The 21,920-nt window shown below is 46.3% G+C and overlaps 1 protein-coding gene and 2 long non-coding RNA genes across 6 annotated transcripts in view; 2 read left to right on the top strand and 1 right to left on the bottom strand.

Moving 5' to 3' along the window:
* The window catches only part of SLC39A10 (solute carrier family 39 member 10), a 59,354-nt gene extending 54,982 nt beyond the window's left edge, over nt 1-4,372 (bottom strand). For 2 of the 4 annotated variants that reach the window (XM_083468179.1, XM_083468180.1), the window contains exon 1: nt 3,991-4,128. The gene's annotated coding sequence lies outside the window, so the exon portion shown is untranslated. Of the gene's footprint in view, nt 1-3,990 lie in introns of all 4 variants that reach the window. The other 2 variants (XM_083468178.1, XM_083468175.1) reach the window with 2 other exon arrangements.
* Nucleotides 4,043-21,920, top strand: part of LOC310691329 — a 98,565-nt gene continuing 80,687 nt past the window's right edge. Inside the window, exon 1 of the long non-coding RNA XR_014518465.1 lies at nt 4,043-4,120. This is a non-coding gene — a long non-coding RNA (uncharacterized lncRNA). The remainder of the gene's footprint in view (nt 4,121-21,920) is intronic.
* On the top strand, nt 9,743-13,454 carry LOC310691239. Its single transcript, XR_014518421.1, has 3 exons — nt 9,743-10,115; nt 11,408-11,659; nt 12,630-13,454. It is a non-coding gene; the product is annotated as an uncharacterized lncRNA (long non-coding RNA).

Below are 21,920 nucleotides of genomic sequence, written 5' to 3'. Positions count from 1 at the left end.
GATCAGCAAGCCCTAGGCGCTGAGGTTTTACCCACAGCGCCACCCGCGTCCCTGCAGAGAAATTAGACACCAGCTATTTACTGAGCACTTATTCTGACTTTTTTTGCAGGGTTACATGACATTGTGTCAAATGTTATTCCCCACTTCCAGCACACTTCCCCACCACTTTCCTTATCACAACAAGTCCACTTTTTAAGTACTAGGTTTGTTGCTCAAGAGCTCCAAATTCAACTTTTATTGTACAACCAGAACCTGCTGGTATGGGACTGAATCCCAGATGAAAATAGTAAGCCTGTAAGTGCCTCCGATAGCTGTTCTATAACCTGGCCTGCAATTCAATACTTACCTTCTCACCTAGTAAGAGTAATAATAGTCTGGGGTTCAGTACCAAAGTAGCAAGCAACCTGAACCTAAGCTTTCCCTATATTCTCAGGAGTGAGACCATTTGACCCATGAGGCCATTTCCCAAAACCATGACCACCTGTCCACACCTGATGTCTTATGTGACTGTTAGGTATAAAAGGCAGGTAGGAGTGTGGCCATCAGTGTATAATTGGGAGCCTCAAAATATATTCACCAGCTGAGCCCTGGGTACAGCAGGCAGTCAAGTGATTGACAGAGTGAGTTTCCCAGGAGGAACACTGCAGCACAGCTTATCCCAGCAGAAAGCAGAGCTTCAAAGCAACACTTTTCAGCAGACTGGTGGTAACTTCAAGCCCAAGAAAAATTGGCCACCTAATGACATAGCAATCAGCAGGATGACACACCCCATCCACCATTCAAAATAGCCCACTGTGGCTGGCAGGTAGCGGGATCTAGGAACTGGTTGACTGGTTCAGTTCCACACCCGTACTACAGCTTATGCAATAAGAACCTGAACTATGTGTGCATTCTCTAGATCATTTTTCTAGCGGCAAGGAGCCAGGAACCCTTTAAGGATTAGAAGCTTGGCCTAAGTACACTCATTATCAGTACTGCATAAATGTGTTCTGGGTCCTCATCTTTTAGCCATAATAGTCAGGACAATGTGCTCTGAGGCAGAGGGAACAAGCCAAGTGCTAAACACCATAGCAGTGAGAAAGGCAATGGTAGGAATGAAGGGCAAGAAGGTTAGGCATGAAGGGCAGGAAAAGGGCAACTATTGCCAAACTCCCTAAAAATAAAGTCTAGAAAATGTGCAAAGCTGCTTTGGGAGATGTGCCCTCCTGAACCATGAAAAATCAATATGAAGTACAGAGGTGTATGCAAATTTCCCATTCCAGTTCAACCTATTCTTTCATGTCCAGAGTAGTAACACTGTCTGCCCAAAGACCTACATCATAAAATGTCAAGATTAAACTCAGTACACAGAGGCACAATTAAATTTTTTATTTGGGAAAAACAGTTATGAAAAAAGAAGGAACAGAAGATTCCCAGATGGTAGAACACTGCCCACAAATCACATTTGTTTGTTAATGTGCTTTTATCAAGCAAACAGCTTGCTGAAGCTGTTACAGAAATCTCTTTAGTACAATGTTATGCAGCCTGCTCCTACTCAGGGTTACCTAGAAGTAACTCACTGTGTTCAGTGACAGGGCGATTTAGGATGCAATCCTACACTTATCTGGGAAAAGGCCCAATTAGCCGACAATCTAATGAACACTTACATTAAGATTTACTTCCAAGAACTCACAGGATCAGGCAGTGTATACTTTGGGATTAGAACAGTTTGTACTAGCACCTTAACTTCCACTTCACATTCCCTCCCCCTCCAAATCAATATTCATTAGTACATCAAATATTACTTGTCTAGTAAGATTTATGCTACAATCCACCTACAATCTAGACTACGTAATCTGTAGCTCAATTCTGAAAACCAAGGCTGGACTAATTTCTAAAAAGGCCTAGCTACAGAAGGCAGAAAGCAACCTATTAAAAACTCTTCCTGACCCTGACTGGTACATTTAACAAATCATAGAGGATATTTTGTCCTTTTTTGCTGCCAAGTGCAATATTAGCAGCATCAAACGAAGCCAGCATTACAGGACTTGACAAAGACACCCCACTTTATATTTTTTTAAAGATCTACTTAAATTTCTTCCCTATATTAAGAGTTCAAAATCACACACATACAAGCAGCTGCTATACTGACAAGGGGAGTTTTGTTTTTAACAGCACATGTTGGTATACGCAATCAATGGTATTGTATTGTCACTTTTTAGAAAAGTGCCACCGTTGGTATGCCACTTTTGTTAAGTTTATTAAAAAGATGTCAGCTGCATCCCTGAACACCACAGTCCTGTTATGTCATTGCAATATTTTGCTCCACCAAAACAAGCCACAGCCTACTTTCCATCTGCAGCAACTTGATCACAGATGCCACAATTCACCCAAGGAGAAGCAGCTACCCTTGCTGGGATTGGGAACAAACATGAACTCAAATGAAGTTAGCCTATTTGCACTGCACTATTTGAATCAGGATTCTTCTGCAACTAACCACACGTTAAACACACTAGAGCAGGACTGGAACCAGTTGTCCTTTGTAGCACTAGTCTTTTCATCACATCCAGGTTAGGGCACCACATTTTGTGGTTTTATATTTTGATTTTATTCTGTGAACCGCCCTGAGACCTCCAGGTGTAGTGCAGTATATAAATTCTAATAATAATAATAATAATAATAATAATAATAATAATAACTACTGAGGCTCATTTTCTACCACCAAGTTCTTTCTTCTCGATCAGTGCTGTTGCGGTTTAGCAATATCCTTATGGCGATTTATTTCAGCGTGGTTTTGTTAAGACTTTAAAAAAAAGAATTGGGGTGCAAGATACCGCAACAACTTCAGGGATGGGAAAGCAAGCCATTGCCCTTGAAATCTGGTAAAAACAAATTCTTGGGGGTATGCTGCGTTTCCCAACTTCGTTGGGTCTACCGATTCCCGATTGGTCAGGTCAAGCAAGAGACCCCAACCAGAAGCAAAACAGAAGCTTGATCGTTTATTGAGAAGGGTTCAAACCTCCACACCTCGGAGAAGAGAAACAAAGGGCTGACAAGGTTGTTGTTTTTTTAAGTTCCCACGGCGAGCATCCCAACACCAAAGACACTGACACACTAAGGTGCAAGACGTGCGCTGCAGAGAACCCAAACACAGCAACGAAGAAGACCTTCGGGGCAAAGAAACCATGGGCAGCCACAGTGGGTTGCTGCTTTGTTCTTTTTCTTTTCCCCAGTGCTTTGCCAACCTTTCAGTGGGGTGGGCCAAAGAGATTACCTACCATGAGCCCCGAGAACAAAAGAGGGCAGCAGCAGCAGCAGCACCCGTGGGCCTTGCACCGTGCACCCACCACCAACACGTGGGCCAGGCCCGATCGCTTAAGCCCTGCAGCTGGAGCATGTGAGGGAGAAAAGAGGGGCGGGCGGCGCGGCCACGAGGCCCACCGATGCTGGCGGCGCCCTCTCCTCCTCCCCCCAAAGGAAAACAGGGTGAAGGAGAAGGGCGAACCTCCAATGCCGGTTTCCGAAGAACCACCGCCGCCTTGGGAGCAAGAGCCTTTTGTCTGCTTCGCCTTCTCCTCAGCCACACCTGAGGAGGCAGCTTAAAAGAAGCAGCAGCAACAAAGAGGCCCAACGGGCGCTTCGTCTCCCCCCCCCCCCGCCATTGCGACCCCCCCCCACCCGCTTCACCTGAGGGAAAGGATGAGAAGGGGGTGGCGGGCTGTGTGGAAAAGACCCCCCCGGCCAACACAATCCCCTCACACGTTATCCTCGTTTCCTTCCGACGCCCGCCAAGCCCCCTTAGCAACAGCGAGGCGGCGGCGGGAAACGGCAAACCAACCCCACCTCATTTTTCTCCACAGGCTGGCGAGGGGCCTGCCCCGCCGCGCTGCGGATCCTACCTACCCCCCCACCCACCCACCCCGCTCCTCTCGCCATGTCGCCGCCGCCGCCTCAGAGCCGGCCGGCCTTTATGGGGGAGGGAACGCGAACCAACGGGGTTTTTATAGCTACCTCAGCTCGAGTGTGCCGTGTGCATCTCCCTCTCTCCGCTCGGTACCAAAAACCGCCGGCGCGCGCGCGGGGTGCCGCCTCCTCCTCCCACTCCGCAGTGCTGCTGCTGCTGCTGCTGCTCCTCCTGCGGGTGAGCTTGGCTTGGGCTTTCAAGCTTTTACTACTTTACTACTACTGCCGCCGCCGCCGCGGCCTCGCGCGCTCTTACGGCCATTCACCAAAGCCTCTTACGCCGGGCGCCGACCTCCCCGCGACGCGCCGAAACCGGCTTTCTCCTCCTCCTCCTCCCTCCTGCGCGCGCTACGCAATTTTCGCCGCCCGATGCGGCGCCGCAGCTTGCCCTACGCGAGCGGCGTAGCGGAGGCAAGGTTGCCGCGGCGCATGCGTGGTGGGGGCCAGCGGCTTCCTGGGCAGAGGGGAAGTGGGCGTGCGTGGGGAAATATATATATATTTGTTGTAGCTTCTGTCTTTCCTCGCTGCTTTTTTTGCAGGGCTTTTGGTGTGCAAATGAAGGTTGCCCGGCCCTCCTGTGGCTCCCTGGAGAGAAGGCGTCGGGTTTTTGGAAGTTTAAGCCATTGCAGGGTGGAGCAGGAAAAAAGAGTGGGGAAATTGGTGCTTACCCAGGGCTGGAGAGGGAAGAGATTAAGGCCCGGGCCAGTGAAGACCTTGCGGTCAAGATCCAGAGTTCTTGCCCTTGGGAATTAAATCACCTCCCATTTCTTCCTTCTCCCCGTCCCCGCATTTCTTTCACGCCCCAAAAAGAGCCATCGACGCTTAAGCACATAGAAAAATTAAATATACTATCTATGCAAGCTCTGCCACTCAGCGAAGAGATTTGAAAAGGTTCACACCTTGGTTTAATGTGGAATAACGTGGACAACATTGTGCTTCCTTCATACCTCTCCTAGGAAAAGAGGAACGTCCCATTTCATCACCAACAACGTTTTATTATTTATACCCCGCCCATCTGCGCTGCCCCAGCCACTCTGGGCAGCTCCCAACATAAACAAACCAATAAAACATTAAACGTTAAAAAAAACTTTCCTTATACAGGGCTGCCTTTAGATGTCTTCTAAAAGTTGGCTTGGGGCCCACATAAGCCCATCTTCTCCAACATTTCTCAGGTGAAAATACGAATGTCTTAAGGAAAAGCGGGACGTTCTGGGATCAAATCAGAAACCAGATTTAAAAGAGTTCTTGGGACCCATCCACACCTCGTCTTAATGTGGAATACAATGGTACCTCGGGTTACATATGCTTCAGGTTACATACACTTCAGGTTACACACTCCGCTAACCTAGAAATAGTGCTTCAGGTTAAGAACTTTGCTTCAGGATGAGAACAGAAATCGGGCTCTGGCGGCGCAGCAGCAGTGGGAGGCCCCATTAGCTAAAGTGGTGCTTCAGGTTAAGAACAGTTTCAGGTTAAGTACGGACCTCCGGAACGAATTAAGTACTTAACCCGAGGTACCACTGTAATATGCATCCCTTGTGCTTCCTTTAGTCCCCCACCCTCGTCCCCAGAAACAGCCTCTGTCCCAGACTTTCTCCCTGCTAAATCCAGAGTTCCCCCTAGCTTTGTAGAATCTGAAAACGACATCCACTGTGCTTTAAAAGTGCTCCCACCAGCAGTGGCGTAGCGTGGGGGGTGCAGGGGGGGCTGGCCGCACCGGGCGCAACATCTGGGGGGTAGGGTTAGGGGTCGCAAATCCATGGGTTAGGGGGCGCAAATCCACGGGTTAGGGGACGCAAATTACTTGCCTTGCCCCGGGTGCTGACAACCCACGCTACGCCACTGCCCACCAGCTTTATCTGTGGTGGTGGCTTCGTTGTTGATGTGGAGTTCAGAAAAAGCAAATGGTGCAAAATGAGGAGAATGGTAACTCCGGATTAGAATCACATCTGAATATAACCTGCTGAGGTGTGGACTGCTAGGGGACAAACTGGTTACATAACATAAGGATTTTGTGGGCAAGTCGAGATGGGCCCTTAAGTTTATTAAGGGGTGGGAATGCTCTTTGACACTCTTATGTCACATTCAGAAGAGCACTACCTTTTATATTCCTGTTTCATGTGTGGAGTAATATTACCACCAGCAGTTCTCTGTGTGCGATTATGTAAATAAAGAGAAATATAATTAGCAAAATGGGTGAGAATCCTGACTTTATCTGAAAGACATGAGCAACTTCTGCCCCAAGCCCTGTAATTTTGGGGGGTCTGCTCCCACCCTACCCGGTTTTCTCCTGCTCAAAGCGGGCAAGGAAGCGAGACGTTCACTGAGTCTTTAGTGGGCCTAAAATGTTGCTTATAGGTTGCTATTGGCATTAATTTTTAAAAGATCAATTCTGCAAGGCTGGATATCCAGATACTCTGTCAGACTGATTCATGGACTGAGCATTCACAAACGTATGAATCAGTCTGACTGGAAAAAACTATTCATGCTCTGAACTATAAAAACACAGAAGCACAGTACGCATAAGATATATATAGGATGGTATTATGCTTATTCTGACAATTGACAGCACAGGTGGGCAACCTGCAGCCTGGTGGCCCTGTGTGACCCCCGATATTTTATGTAGGCCGCAACGACTCCTGAAGCTGCCCATGTTCTTTCATCCAAAAATCCTTCGTGCATATTTCCTTCTTATTCCCCCTCCTGCTTTGAAAAGAGTTTCCTACTCTCCTTATCCTGTATAGCTTCATGTGGTTTGTGGGGGTGCATCCTGGGGAAAAGAAGTAATTTTCCCATAGCTAGTGGGCTTCTGCCACGTGCAGTGCTTTTTAAATGGGGGGTACACAGGGGTATGCATACCCCTAAACATTTTGTGAATCATTTAAAAAAAATAGTTTCTTCTCCAGCACGGTGAATCATCAGTTCCTTTGCTACCCCCAATGGCAGCCTCAATTCCTGTCACAGTGTTTTATTTAGAAAGCACATTTTTAAAGAAAAAAAGCACTGGCCCTATGCATGTGTGTATAGCACACTAAAATCAGAAATGCATTAGAATTGTACCACGAGGACAATATAGCCCAACCCTTTGCAATGCAGAATATTTTTTTTTTGCTCAACATGTAGTAGCTAGATCAGGCTTTGTCAAACTCTGCCCTCCAGATGTTTTGAGACTACAATTCCCATCATCCCTGACCACTGGTCCTGCTAGCTAGGGATCATGGGAGTTGTAGGCCAAAAATACCTGGAGGGCCGAGTTTGAGCGTAAGCGATTTTATCCTCAACATGCTTTGCAAACAAATCACAGTGCGTTCCCGTCCATTCTGCCACCTCCTTCAGGCCAGTATCTGATTGCATTTGACTGGAGTTTTCCTCCACTCTTGTGGAGGGCCAGTGACATGTTGGGACAGCCCCATGGTCGCCATGGCAGCCATGAAGTCCTGAGGCACCCAGAGCCAGTACCCTTGGCATGGATGTTGAAGTCTCCCAGAGCCAGCAATCTGAGACAACCTCTGTCAGCTCAGGCAGGGAAGCTGCTGGGCAGCAAGGCAGGCAGTAAACAAGCAGAATCTCTAATTTGCCCAATGCCAGGAACACACACTCTAGATCCCCCATTAACTGGACAGAGAGCCTTAAGAGAGAGAGAGAGGGAATCTCTATAGCAACTTCGTCTCCCTGACCTTCAAGTCTACTCTGCACCGAAGGCAAAGGTGGGCACCGAAGGCAAAGGTGGTCACAGCTGGGTGAGACCAACTCCGCCCTGCTCACCACCCACATCTCAGTGATACCAGATCGGTCTTCTCATGCATAATCAGATTATGATGAAGGAGGTCTTACTGGGAGCCAACCTAGCATTCAGCAATAGCAGTTGCTGATAGGACAACTGCAATTTCCAGGTTGGAGGAGACGCTGGCACATGGCAGTCACAAACTGCCTGTGCTGTATGCCCCTTACCCGTCCGGCCCCCATACCTCCTATTGTCCAGAGCCACTGCAATTGTGATCAGCCCTGCTTTCCCCTCTTCCCAGGCATATCTTTTATCCCTCAATTTAAAAAACAACGAAACCCCCAAATTTAAAAACAAGTTTAAAAGCAGTTGAAAACAATTTAAAACATACCAGGGCAATAATAACAGCAACAGAACCTTCTAAATAATACCCCAACCCAAGAGTCTGTTCAGCTGCCTCAGCTTTTGTAGCTGGAGTCAGTCAGGGCCAGCTGGGGAAAGCCTGCAAGACAGGGAATAGTTCCCCCAGGACTTACAGCAAAGATGACCTCTGGCTTCCTCAGCAGCCTCAGCTTTTGTAGCTGGAGTCAGTCAGGCCCTGCTTTCCCAGGTCAGGTAAAGAACACCTGTAGGACAGGGAGTAGGTCATCCAGGACTCACAACCAAGATGGTCTCTGGCCTCCTCAGCAGCCTCTAGTTTTGGGTTGGAGTCAGTCAAGGCGCTTCTCTCCCAAGCCAGGTGGAAAAGGTATGCAAGGCAGAGAGCAGGTCCTCCAGGACTCACAGCCAAGATGGCCATAACATGACTCAGAACCACCAAGAACAACAACAAGAGATAAGAACAGGTGAGAAACCCGTCTCCTGTCACAAAGGCTCCATTCCCAGTAGGTCAAAAATGGAAAACAGGCTCAGCTATGCATATTATTAAAACGCTCTGAGCTTGATTTCGACCACACGTTATTCATTACTTTCATTTTTGAAACACTATTAACCAGTTGAAGGGAAAAACTTTACTGTTCATCATTTGCATGGTACTTTTATCCCTTTACTCGCATTAAATGGCTCCCATGATCACAGATGTTTCGATAGGGTTTATTCAGAAAGACATCTCTTCTGCGTTGTTCTGTTGTACCTCGGAAGTCAAATGGAATCTGTTCCGGAAGTCCATTCAACTTCCAAAACATTCGGAAACCAAGGCGTGGCTTCTAATCGGCTGCAGGAATCTCCTGCATCCAATCAAAAGTCACATTGGACATTCGGGTTCCAGAGAATGTTCCCAAACTGGAACACTCACTTCCGGGGTTGCGGCATTCGGAAGCCGAAACGTTTGACTCGCAAAGTGTTTGGGATCCAAGATACGACTGTAGTTTCATAGCTTCTTCTCCACCCTCACTCCAGTGTTTTGAGTTACAGGGCAAGACGTAAGAGGCCTCTTAACTAAACCCACAAGCCCTGCCTTCTAGTTTAACCCAAATCAAGCTCGACTCTATAGGCTTCTAAACATAGTAGCTAGAGGGGCTGCCACAAACGGCTAAGAAAGCTAGGCCCCCTCCAGCTCCCTTTAATTCAAGCCGTATTTTCCCACCCAAGCCCTGGGATCACATTCCGAGTCAGCTCTTAACCTTGCTGCTGCAAAGAGCAATATAACGGTAGCGATAATAATACTTCTTAATCTTCAGGAATGTGAAGATAAGGAACGATGAAAGTGTGCTTGGTGTTAGCAAACGCTTGCCTAAGAGACCTTGAGGATGCGACTAGATCTTGCTGACTAAAGGAGCGTAAGCAGTTGTATCTTGCCTATATGGCTAGATTTAGTACGCATAGTTTAAAAACATGCAAGATATGGGTCGTCGTCGTCCCCCTCCACTATCTGTTGGGGTAACTGTATACGGCAGGTGCTATATAGGCTTTTCTTTGAATAATAAGCCTTTGCCGGGTAGTAATCTCATGCAACTGCCGTATGAAAGATAAGAAAGAAGAGAAAAACACTCTACCTATCCATTCTGAAGGAAATCAGCCCTGAGTGCTCACTGGAAGGACAGATCCTGAAGCTGAGACTCCAATACTTTGGCCACCTCAAGAGAAGAGAAGACTCCCTGGAAAAGACCCTGATGTTGGGAAAGATGGAGGGCACAAGGAGAAGGGGACGACAGAGGACGAGATGGTTGGATAGTGTTCTTGAAGCTACCAGCATGAGTTTGACCAAACTGTGGGAGGCAGTGGAAGACAGGAGTGTCTGGCATGCTCTGGTCCATGGGGTCACGAAGAGTCGGACATGACTAAACGACTAAACAACAACAACAACAAACAAAAAACAGGTGGCAAAACATCTTTCAAGCAGGATACTAATATACTTTGTTTTTCCGCATGGTTGGTGCTCCTATCTGGAAGAAGCATCATATAGGATCACTAGACCGATTTGAGCAGCAGCTGGCGGTTGTGTGCAGAGGTGGGCTGCACCGATAAGGCTTCTTGGAGTGATCTGTTCTGCCAAGATGGATGGCTTGCTGAGTCTATGTATACTCTTCTAGCGGTGTGGTAAGACTGTAAGCCCAAGAGGCAAAGTGGTTTAGACCACAGCACCACCCGCTTCAAATAGGTACCGTTGAGGTGGGAAGGTAAACGGCGTTTCCATGCACGCTCCGGTTTCCATCACGGTGTCCCGTTGCGCCAGAAGTGGTTTAGTCATGCTGGCCACATGACCCGGAAAAGCTGTCTGTGGACAAAGGCTGGCTCCCTTGGTCTGAAAGCGAGATGAGTGCTCCAACCCCATAGTTGTCTTTGACTGGACTTAACCGTCCAGGGGTCCTTTACCTTTTTTTACCTTAAGATTATGAGTAAAGGTAAAGGTAAAGGGACCCCTGACCATTAGGTCCAGTCGTGGCCGACTCTGGGGTTGCGGCGCTCATCTCGCTTTATTGGCCGAGAGAGCCAGCGTACAGCTTCCGGGTCATGTGGCCAGCATGACTAAGCTGCTTCTGGCCTACCAGAGCAGCACACGGAAACGCCGTTTACCTTCCCGCTGGAGTGGTACCAATTTATCTACTTGCACTTTGACGTGCTTTCGAACTGCTAGGTTGGTAGGAGCAGGGACTGAGCAACGGGAGCTTACCCCGTTGCGGGGATTCGAACCGCCGACCTTATGATCGGCAAGTCCTAGGATCTGTGGTTTAACCCACAGCGCCACAGGTGTCCCTAAAGATTTTGAGTAGGTTGCCGCCAATGGCAGGTGCTGGCAGCTCTTGTCTTTCACCTCCTCCTTGTGTTCCGATGTTGTACGATTTGTCATCGCCTCCGGGCCAGAGTGAGAGAGGCAGGTGAACAAACAGGTTGCAATGTTGTTGTTGTTATTTATTAAATTGGTATACAGTCCTATGCCTACAGGTCAACGCAAAATCAAAATATAAAAACACAAAATACATAATAAAAACAAAAGCAACACAATAACACCTCCCCCAATACATTTTTGAAGGGCATTGGATGTCAGTCAGACAAAGGCCTTGTTAAACAGGGACGTTTTTGCCTGGTGCCTAAAGGTGTATAATGAAGGCTCCAGGCAAACCTCCCTGGGGAGAGCATTCCACAGACAGGGAGCCACTGCAGAAAAGGCCCCGTTCATCATGTTGAAAATGAGTAGGTGCCAAACTCTGGACATTCTCATGTGAGGAGGGTGGAGAGAGAAAGCCTAATTTCCATTGGGCATAGAAAGAGGCAGCTGAGCAACACTCTCTATTTCTCCAGCTTTCTTTTTCTCAGGTTCTCAGAGCCATCCGTGGTGCTTTGAAGAACTGCTTGGACTCCCTCTGCTCTGGCCACCTGCAATTATATATTTACTTAGAAGACTTTAAAAGCGCTTGATCAAAGAATTCTCCAGGGTGGTGTATGAACAAAACCAAAAAGAAAATGGCAGCTAAAAGTCGCAAATCAATTGTGAAAACACCAAAATACATCGAAACCATAAAGATAAAATAAAACCTTTTGAAACAAACATCGGTAAGTAATTCATATTTCTGGGTATAAATGAAAGTGCCTGAGCAAATGCGTCCAGCAGGTGTCTAAAAGGATATTGTGAAGGTGCGGCTCCAAATATCTGAAAGACCATCAGCATCCCTACCAACCTTCTTGGAAGCTAATATATGCAGAGTACTCTGTAGTTCCAGGACTTTCCTTGTGGTAGGTCCTAAATTGGAGAACTCCTTATTCACAAAGGTGTATCTAGCACAGGGCAGGAGTGTGGAACCTTTTTGGTCTCTTGGGACAGATCCTTACCTGAACCCCACCCTGTTGACCAACTTCATCACGGTGACAGATGATTGGCAGATGTTTGACCCACCTACCTGTCAAAAGTCCAGAGGTTCCCAGGCACCTGGAATGTGATGTTAGTTGTGGGGTAGCTGGTCGTGGCTTAGGGGAAATGCCTTTGTGGCCAAAATTGGGACCTGTGCCAAGCCAAATCTGGCCCACTGATTGGATGCTCCCCACCCCCAGGGTGGGGCCTATTGTCTATTGTCATTCTTCTACAGCTTCTGCCATGAACCTTCCTACTGTGGCCTTTGACAGTTGAGGTTACCAGATTGTTTTCAATGAATCCGGGGACACTTTTCAGTTTCAATGGCTTTTGTATGGGGACTGATTTGTAAATCCGGGGACTGTCCCTGGGAAAAGGGGACGTCTGGTAACCTTAAGTTAAAATATTTTGTTTCCTGGGACCCAACCTCTTTTTCTGCATTTATAGCAGTGTTTTTTTCTGGGAGGGAGCAGGGGTACGCATACCCCTAAACCTTTTGTGAATCTTTGTACTTTTGTCCATATACTGTATTTCTTTTCTCCGATTTGAACTATAAAATGGTTTTCTTGAGTCAAAATGAGAGTACCCCTAAACATTTTTTAAAGAAAAAAAGCACTGGTTCATAGTGTTCTGTTTGGAATATTTTTACGTGTGTGTGTTTAAATCACTGCATAGGAGAACTTCGGTTGCTGAACACAATCCATTCCGGAAGACCGTCCAACTTCTGAAACGTTCGACAACTGAGGCATGGTTGAAAACGAAAGCCTTTGCTTCTGGGTTGTCGGCGTTCATGTTTAGCTTCCAAAGTGTTCAGCTTCCGAAGTGTTCGACAACCAAGGTTCCAGTGTGACCGTTTTTTCATCTGTTTTTATAACTGGATATTATATTGCTGAAACATGCCTCAGGACCTTCTGCTGAAGTGTGAGTAAGGAATCATATAAATAAAAGAATAAAGGATTGACTCATAAAGGCGGAACAGACGTTATGTGGCATTGTGTAAGTTCACGCTCTATACTTCGAAGCAGCCCAAAGTGGCATGTATGGAGGTAAGGCACTCTTTATGTAAGCTTCGCATCATAGGGACTTCAAACGGCTTTTGCTTTCCACACTGGGAGGGTATCCTGACCAATATACACCTACCAACCCTGCAAACTGTCCAGTACGTGTTGGTTACTCACTACCCTTCTCCTGCAATAGGCCTCAGCCTCCAGAGGGCTGTGGCTGCAGTATTAGTTCTCCCATTTAGTATCCAAGATCAGATTAAGGGGTTAGGCAAGTTACACCCATCCAGAGCCAAACAGGATCGGAGCTGGGCTCTCTGTTCTAGATGTACACAAAAGGCGCAAGATAGGTATAAACCATGCTCACATCCAACATATAATTTTCAGCACCTGGGCACAGTGGTATGTGGAGCATCGGGTTCCCTCCACCCACTTCCTTTGCGGCATCTAAAACTGTGTCCCAGTTAGTGATGTCCTCAAAAGTGTGATCATAGTTTGCAGGGGCGTCTTGCCACGGCAAGGCAGTGATCCATGAAGGGGACAGCAGCCACGAAATTAAAAGACGCCTGCTTCTTGGGAGAGGAGCAATGACAAACCTAGACAGCATCTTAAAAAGCAGAGACCTCACCTTGCCAACAAAGGTCCGTATAGTAAAAGCTATGGTTTTCCCAGTAGTGATGTATGGAAGTGAGAGCTGGACCATAAAGAAGGCTGATCGCCAAAGAATTGATGCTTTTGAATTATGGTGCTGGAAGAGACTCTTGAGAGTCCCATGGACTGCAAGAAGATCAAACCTCTCCATTCTGAAGGAAATCAGCCCTGAGTGCTCACTGGAAGGACAGATCGTGAAGCTGAGGCTCCAGTACTTTGGCCACCTCATGAGAAGAGAAGACTCCCTGGAAAAGACCCTGATGTTGGGAAAGATGGAGGGCACAAGGAGAAGGGGACGACAGAGGACAAGATGGTTGGACAGTGTTCTCGAAGCTACCAGCATGAGTTTGACCAAACTGCGGGAGGCAGTGGAAGACAGGAGTGCCTGGCGTGCTCTGGTCCATGGGGTCACGAAGAGTCAGACACGATTAAATGATTAAACAACAACCCTGTCACTGGCTTCCTTCCTTGGGGTTTCTTGCCTTCCACCCCAAGAGTCCCAGTGGGAATCCTCTACTGGCTTTGACCCACACAACACTTTTGATGCTGAAATTTGAGCCTTGCTCCACTTTATTTATGAGGAAGGCAGAGACACGATTCTACAAGCTTGGCTACTACCGCTGCCACCTCTTGCGTGGCCCTTTCTATTTTAAAATAGCTCTTGCTTGAAATCATGAGAGCTTCCTTTCAGCATCACACACACCCCACATCCCCAGGAGCATTTTAGCTTCAAGTTCACCCTGAGAGTCACATGCTTCTTTTCAAAGTCTTTTGTAGTCCAGGCTGAAGTCAAATGGGTGACCTAGAAAACTTTCCCAAGTTTGTACTTTATACAATAGCATAAAGGTTTCTTTAAAACACACACACACACACACACACACACACACACACACACACTCTTTTAACAACCCAAGACAGCTGGAATCTCGGGGAAAGGTGTATTTTAAAAAGCACAACAGCACAGCTTGAATTGAAATAACAATACCCTTTTGTTGGCAAACCAATAGACTTTTATTTCTACAGTCTTACCGGCTTTAGGGGATTTTACAGGTCAAGTGCACAAAATAAATATGGAAAAGAACCCGGTCCATTTCCCTTGGTTACAGCTAATCATACTCCAGAAGGGACAAGTCTTAGGCTGTGCACATATTTAGTTACACATTTCTGCCAATCCTTGGGAGAGAGGATATAAAACACATCTAAATGGGTGTTGGTGGAAGACAACGGAATACCTGCACAGCTAGATCTTATTGTTATCGTGAACATTTCATTTTGCTTTAATTATTACTATTTTATTTCTTTGTTCTCTGTTGTGACTCAGGTTCAAAACGATAAAGATTTACTGTAGGAGGGAGAGGGAATTTCAGCAGGTGCAAATTCTTGCGCCAAACTAACCTCGCTGAAATTGTTTTCTGTGCCACCGTTTTTGTAAAATAATGATTATTTTCATCAGTTGCTCATTTGCAACATAATGCATTTTGAAAGAGGGGGAAAAGGAGAGAAAACAAAAGATTATATGTCAAAAGTAACATCTTATTATGTCATTTTATAAGAATGCAAACAAATTATATGGAAATCTATTCTTTAGGTATTTATCATTCCATGCTATGATAAAAACCATCTCTCTATAAATCTGTAAACTTGCTGATTCTCTTCTCTTTTATATTATGTGTGCTTCACTAATACAGTACAACAATGTTCCATTTTTTTTAACCAGTCTAGAATGAATAATGCTTTGGTTTTCTTCCATGTTTTTGCAATTACTGTTTTTGCTGTTCACAAATATATAATAGTTTCCGAATCAGTTTCAAGCGCTATATCCTTTAATCGTCTAGCAGCAGTACTTGAGGATCATTTGACAAAAAAAAGTAAAGGTACAGGAGTCCCGCCCTCTTTTCCACCTGGACAGCTTTCTCGTCAGTAATACTGCTGAATACCGTTTTTCCAAAATGAGGCAAGAAATGAAAATAAAAATATGACTGGATTTTCAGCAGAATATGTGCTCATTTTATGGCAGCTGGTTCAAGGTCAAAGTTCTCCAGGTTATTAAGGAACTCATGTGAAATTAGGAAGAATATTTGGCAGCCAAAATTAGGACCATCCATCCCAAACAAGGGCCACCTTGTTCTGGAATAAGACATAATCCCGGGACCTACCTGCAGGTACTGACATTGCATAGAATGATTTTTCATCCCAAACAAAAGACAAGAGCTCTTAGCATATTCTAGTGCAAATGCATACACTTTACATGTAAATTGGCACACTCATTTCACTACTCAAGTAAAACAAAAACTCGTATGAACTCCAAAACAATAAGAATTTGGCTCCATCTTTCTATAATATATAGAAATATATAATAATAAAATGGAAGACATTTTTGAAATGTTTTAGGACTAGAATTTCAGCTCTAAGCAGTAACAGATACAAAATTACACCAACTCCATAATGAATTATTAGGTTACATATCCAACTGAGATAAGACAGGTTGAAATCAGTGGACAAATTAGTCATGCCCTTTTATTTTAATGGGTCTACTCAGAGTATGGCTTAGTTGGATACAACCCAAATATATGAAAACCTTATTCCTAAGGTTGTGATGTAATGAGGGTTTCCCCCCTAGCATACTGTTAAACTGTACCTTGAAACCAAACCAGGGTCAATTTCAGTGCTGGGCTAGTCTACTGAAAAAACAACAGTGTTTTTCTTTAAAACAAGAATCTAATCTCCATACTCCCTCTTCTCAAATACGAGGCTGCAGTGACGCCTTTGCATTTTGAGAACATGCCTTCAAATTATCGATACCGTACATGGGCTGGGTGTAACCTTGGGAATCTTACACGTTGGTTCTTGCAACCTTTTTAATAATTAGCTTGATTACAGTCTTTTCATTCTAATGAGATCATTTACCTTCTCCTGAGCAATAGATGCGTCGAGAACTGGTTTTCACAAAGGACCTGGAGCCAGAAATTGCCTCACTCGTGTGTAGGTTAGCCACTTTTATTTTCCCAGGCTGGGCTTTCCGTACCTCTGACAGGCATGTGCGAGAGGCAGAAATTCTTCAGCTGCTAAATTCCTGCCTGCACTCAGGTAGTACAGTGTTTCCCAACCTTTTTTGGGCAAAGGCACACTTGTTTCATGAAAAAAATCTCGAGGCACACCACCATGCCAGATGGGGAAAGGTCACTTTTTACTTATGTAAAAAAAAATAAAAAAATAGTAACAGCATAGAAGGTAATGGTTAGGCTAGCATCCCTCTTCCAAATATGCTAGGTTTTTATTTGCAGGGACTGTTCTACATGGGAAAGCATTCAGCACTGTCATTCTCCCATCTGCCATCTGAATTGGTACTATTCTGGGTCAACTTACTCTGCTGCATGTGTAGATGAAAATGGCACCAAGTGTGCGGGAGGGGGCAGAACAGGTTTCAGATACAGGATATTAAGCATACATATACTTCAGATTGAACTGGTTGCTTGCTTTGCAAGTTTTCATTTCCCAAATGACTGCCTTGGCAAGCGCAATACCTACCAGGCTCAACGCCGGTCTCGCGCTGCCGCTTCCCGCGCTCTCAAGGACCCGGGAGGAGGAAGGCATGAAGGGAATCCCGAAGGCGCGAAAACCTCGCGCATGCGCAGGCCTTCCGCCTGCGACAGCCCAGTAGGCCAGCCGAAGCGAGCGGCGATGGGATGTGGGAGGGAGCTCGCTCGCCGCCCCGCGTGTGCCTATGTGGGGCACGTTACAGCCCCGTGACGTCAGCGCCACGCAGGCAGCCAGGCAGGCAGACGGCGAGAGCCCCGCGCTGGGCGGCCTCTCCTCGCCGCCGCCGCCCCGCCTCTCGCCGCCCGCCTCCCTCCCACGGCACACCAGGCAACGTCTCGCGGCACACTAGTGTGCCGCGGAACACCGGTTGGGAAACACTGAGGTAGTAGACAGGAGCCATCCCGGAGAAAGGGATAAAAAGGAAGACGTCATCTTTGCTTGTTGAGAAAGTGTGTTGCAAAGGATCATGGGGAAATCAATGCAGTGGCGGCACCAGTAAAAATATTTGGGGGGAAGAGACAGAAGGGGGGAAGCACATTTCTGGAGGTAGGCCAAACATATTACGTCAGGGATGTCCTCTCTAACTAGCCTTGGGACTCTCCCAGTGCCAGATTTAAAGGTAAAGGTAAAGGAACCCCTGACCATTAGGTCCAGTCGTGCCCGACTCTGGGGTTGCGGCGCTCATCTCGCTTTATTGGCCAAGGGAGCCGGCGTACAGCTTCCAGGTCTTGTGGCCAGCATGACTAAGCCGCTTCTGGTGAACCAGAGCAGCACACAGAAACGCCGTTTACCTTCCCTCTGGAGCAGGACCTATTTATCTACTTGCACTTTGATGTGCTTTTGAACTGCTAGGTGGGCAAGAGCTGGGACCGAGCAATGGGAGCTCACCCCGTCGTGGGGATTCGAACCGCCAACCTTCTGATCAGCAAGTCCTAGGCTCTGTGGTTTAACCCACAGCGCCACCCACGTCCCAGATTTACGTATAAGCTAAACAAGCTATAGCTTAGGGCCCCGCTCTCTTGAGGACCCCTCAAAAAATTAAAGGGAAAAAAACCTGGATGTACATTTCCAAAATATAAGATAAAAACCAAATAAAATAAAACCTACACACAGCAACCGTGTTTTGTGTTGTGTAGGCTCCTATGATGTAAGTAATGGGCCCCGCCTGCTAGCCTGCTCCCTAAAATATCACTGGTTTGCTCATTTCTATATATAGGGTGCCTACATTCTGCATATTTTGTTACATTCAAATGGCTTTAGATACCTTTTAGATCCATAAATTACCATATAGCATATATTCAACACAAAAACAGGGACAATTTGTTGCTGACAAAGGACAGCTGGACATATAAAAGGCCCCATTACCTTCAGTAGCTTAGGGCCTCATCTGACCTAAATCCGGCCCCTGACTCTCCCTAAGCCACATCCTTTACCGGTTACCCTCCTTGAGTGTTTTGATCTAGGTGGAACACCTCCTTGAACTCTGATAACACCTCTTGCTTGTTTGAATAATGTGTAGAGAAGGGTAGGGGTGTAGAAACTACCCTACTGAATAAAGTTAAAATTTACATTCATTGCTCCACCCACTCTTGTGTCTGGCCACAGCCACCACTGCCATGCCCCCCCAACCAAGAGGTTGCCCAGAGAGTTCCCTGCCACTGGTGTTGGATATTTGAAAGAAAAACGAACAATATACAGTGGTTCCTTGGTTCTCAAACTTATTCCTTTCCCGGACGTCCGTTCCAAAACCAAAGCGTTCCAAAACCAAGGTGTACTTTCCCATAGGAAGTAATGCAAAATGGATTAATCCGTTCCAGACTTTTGAAAACAGCCCTTAAAACAGCAATTTAACATGGATTTTACTATCAACGAGGCCACTGGTCCATAAAATGAAAGCAATAATCAATGTAATGTACTATAAAATAAATAAGACAGTATTGTAGATGATAAAAATTAAAATTTTCTGCGCTGATGGTAGTCATTGCTTGGATGGGGGGGGCTTTTATCCATTTCCACGGTCACACAATCAATCAATCAGTAGCTCAACTGGGTTCCACACAGTCACAACAACAAATTAACCGAAAAACATCTTTTTAAAAAATCGCAAAAATAAATAGCAAAAACAAAAGCGCCAAACTTAATCCGTTCCGGAAGTCCGTTTGACTTTCGAAATGTTCGAAATCCAAGGCGCGGTTTCTGATTGATGCAGGCGCCCCGGAAATAATAGCCGACAATCGCATCGGACGTTTGGCTTCCCAAAAGCGTTCGAAGAACGGAACACTTACTTCTGGGTTTTTGGTGTTTGGAAACCAAGGCATTTGAGAACCAAGGTACCACTGTAGTTCACATCAACACTCCCATCTTAAATATGCTTCTGTCCTGTTCGTCTTGATGGAGTTAACTCTCAAGTAAGCACGCTTAGGAGTTCAGCCTTATTTTAATTTCCAATTTGTGATTCAGTTGTAATTTCCCGGTGCTGACAGAGTCCTCCCCTTACCCTGCTCCCATTTACCATAACTAAAGGTCTGTATAGTTAAAGCTATGGTTTTCCCAGTAGTGATGTATGGAAGTGAGAGCTGGACCATAAAGAAGGCTGATCGCCAAAGAATTGATGCTTTTGAATTATGGTGCTGGAGGAGACTCTTGAGAGTCCCATGGACTGCAAGAAGATCAAACCTCTCCATTCTTAAGGAAATCAGCCCTGAGTGCTCACTGGAAGGACAGATCCTGAAGCTGAGACTCCAATACTTTGGTCACCTCATGAGAAGAGAAGAATCCCTGGAAAAAAACCCTGATGTTGGGAAAGATGGAGGGCACAAGGAGAAGGGGACGACAGAGGACAAGATGGTGGGACAGTGTTCTTGAAGATACAGACATGAGTTTGACCAAACTGCTGGAGGCAATGGAAGACAGGAGGGCCTGGCATGCTCTGGTCCATGGGGTCACGAAGAGTCGGACATGACTAAATGAGTAAACAACAACAACAACAACAAAAGTGAATAATACACAGAACCTCTATCTCATGTCAGGAATATCCAGCAATTGGAGGAAGGGCAGTAGCACGGGAGGGAGACTTCACTCTTGGAGCAACTGTGCTCCTCTTGCCCTCATTTTGATGGTCCCTTTGGATCTATGGGCTAAATACCAGTTGTTTTACTGGTAATTGCTTGCCCTCCCTCCATCCCTCCAATACAACCTTACAGGTCACTTCAAAAAGCTACCTTAGGGCCAAACATGGGTAATGGATGTTTGCAGCCTGTTCTGTACATAGAATTAAAAACAATAACAGCCAGCCAGTATTTAACCAGCCTTTATCCTCCCACCCTTAACTACTCCAGCTCTGTAATTCTCCAGAGATGGCTTTTAAATGGGGAGTAATGAATATAGGCATACGTCTCTCCCTCTCCCCCATTTTTATTTATTTTTTGCTGACATTGTGGCTTTTACCGCCATTTACTCTGCATCCAATGCGCTCCCAACATTTTATTTTTTTTATGCTGTTTTTATACACACAGGCCACGACTGTCCTAGAGTTTCTTGGGAACTGTTGCTGCTTGATGCGTTTCCTCTCAAACCAGCTTCCATCCAAATGGAAAACTTAAGTGACATTCACTTTGCCATTGAGCTGTGAGGTACTGTATATACATATTGAGCTTTATGGGGCAAAGGGTTTTTTTTGTGTGTGCCAAAGTACACTAACAACATGGGCAGCCATACGTCCAGATTTTCCTGGACATTTCAGCGATTTCCACCTGGACTCTGTTTAAGAAGGCGACCCGGAAGCTGCAACTAATCCAGAATGCGGCAGCTAGACTGGGACTGGGAGTGAACGCTGAGACCATATAACACCAGTCCTGAAAGACCTACATTGGCTCCCTGTACGTTTCCGAGCACAATTCAAAGTGTTGGTGCTGACCTTTAAAGCCCTAAATGGCCTCAACCCAGTATACCCGAAGGAGCATCTCCACCCCATCGTTCAGCCTGGACACCGAGGTCCAGCTCTGAGGGCCTTCTGGTGGTTCCCTCACTGCGGGAAGTGAGGCTACAGGGAATCAGGCAGAGGGCCTTCTCGGTAGTGGCACCCTCCCTGTGGAACGCCCTCCCATCAGATGTCAAGGAAATAAACAACCATCTGACTTTTAGAAGACATCTGAAGACAGCCCTGTTTTATTGTGCTTTTATTGTGTTGGGTGCCTCCCAGATCGGCCAGGGAAACCCAGCCAGATGGGTGGGGCATAAATAATAAACTATTATTATTAATTAGAGGGCTGAATACCGGCTGTGTCTGGGAAGTTCCAGACATATGGCAATCCTAACATATGACCCAGCTGTTGTGCATGTGCAGACAACAGCCTTGTGAATAGGTGTTGTTAGTGGTGGTCTAGGAGCAGGGAAACCAAACAGGTAATGCACATGAAATAGGACGTGGGTGGTGCTGTGGTCTAAACCACTGAGCCTCTTGGGCTTACCGATCAGAAGATGGGCGGTTCGAATCCCCGTGACGGAGTGAGCTCCCGTTGCTCTGTCCCAGCTCCTGCCAACTAGCAGTTGAAAAGCACACCAGTGCAAGTAGATAAATAGGTACTGTTGCCGCGGGAAGGTAAATGGCGTTTCCGTGCACTCTGGTTTCTGTCACGGTGTCCTATTGCGCCAGAAGTGGTTTAGTCATGCTGGCCACATGACCCGCAAAGCTGTCTGTGGACAAACGCTGGCTCCCTCGGCCTGAAAGCAAGATGAGCGCCACAACCCCATAGTCGCCTTTGACTGGACTTAA

This window comes from Podarcis liolepis (assembly GCF_965112155.1).
Source record: "Podarcis liolepis genome assembly, chromosome: 1".
In the NCBI taxonomy this organism is placed as follows: Eukaryota; Metazoa; Chordata; class Lepidosauria; order Squamata; family Lacertidae; genus Podarcis; species Podarcis liolepis.
This window is presented reverse-complemented; position numbering and strand designations above follow the sequence as displayed.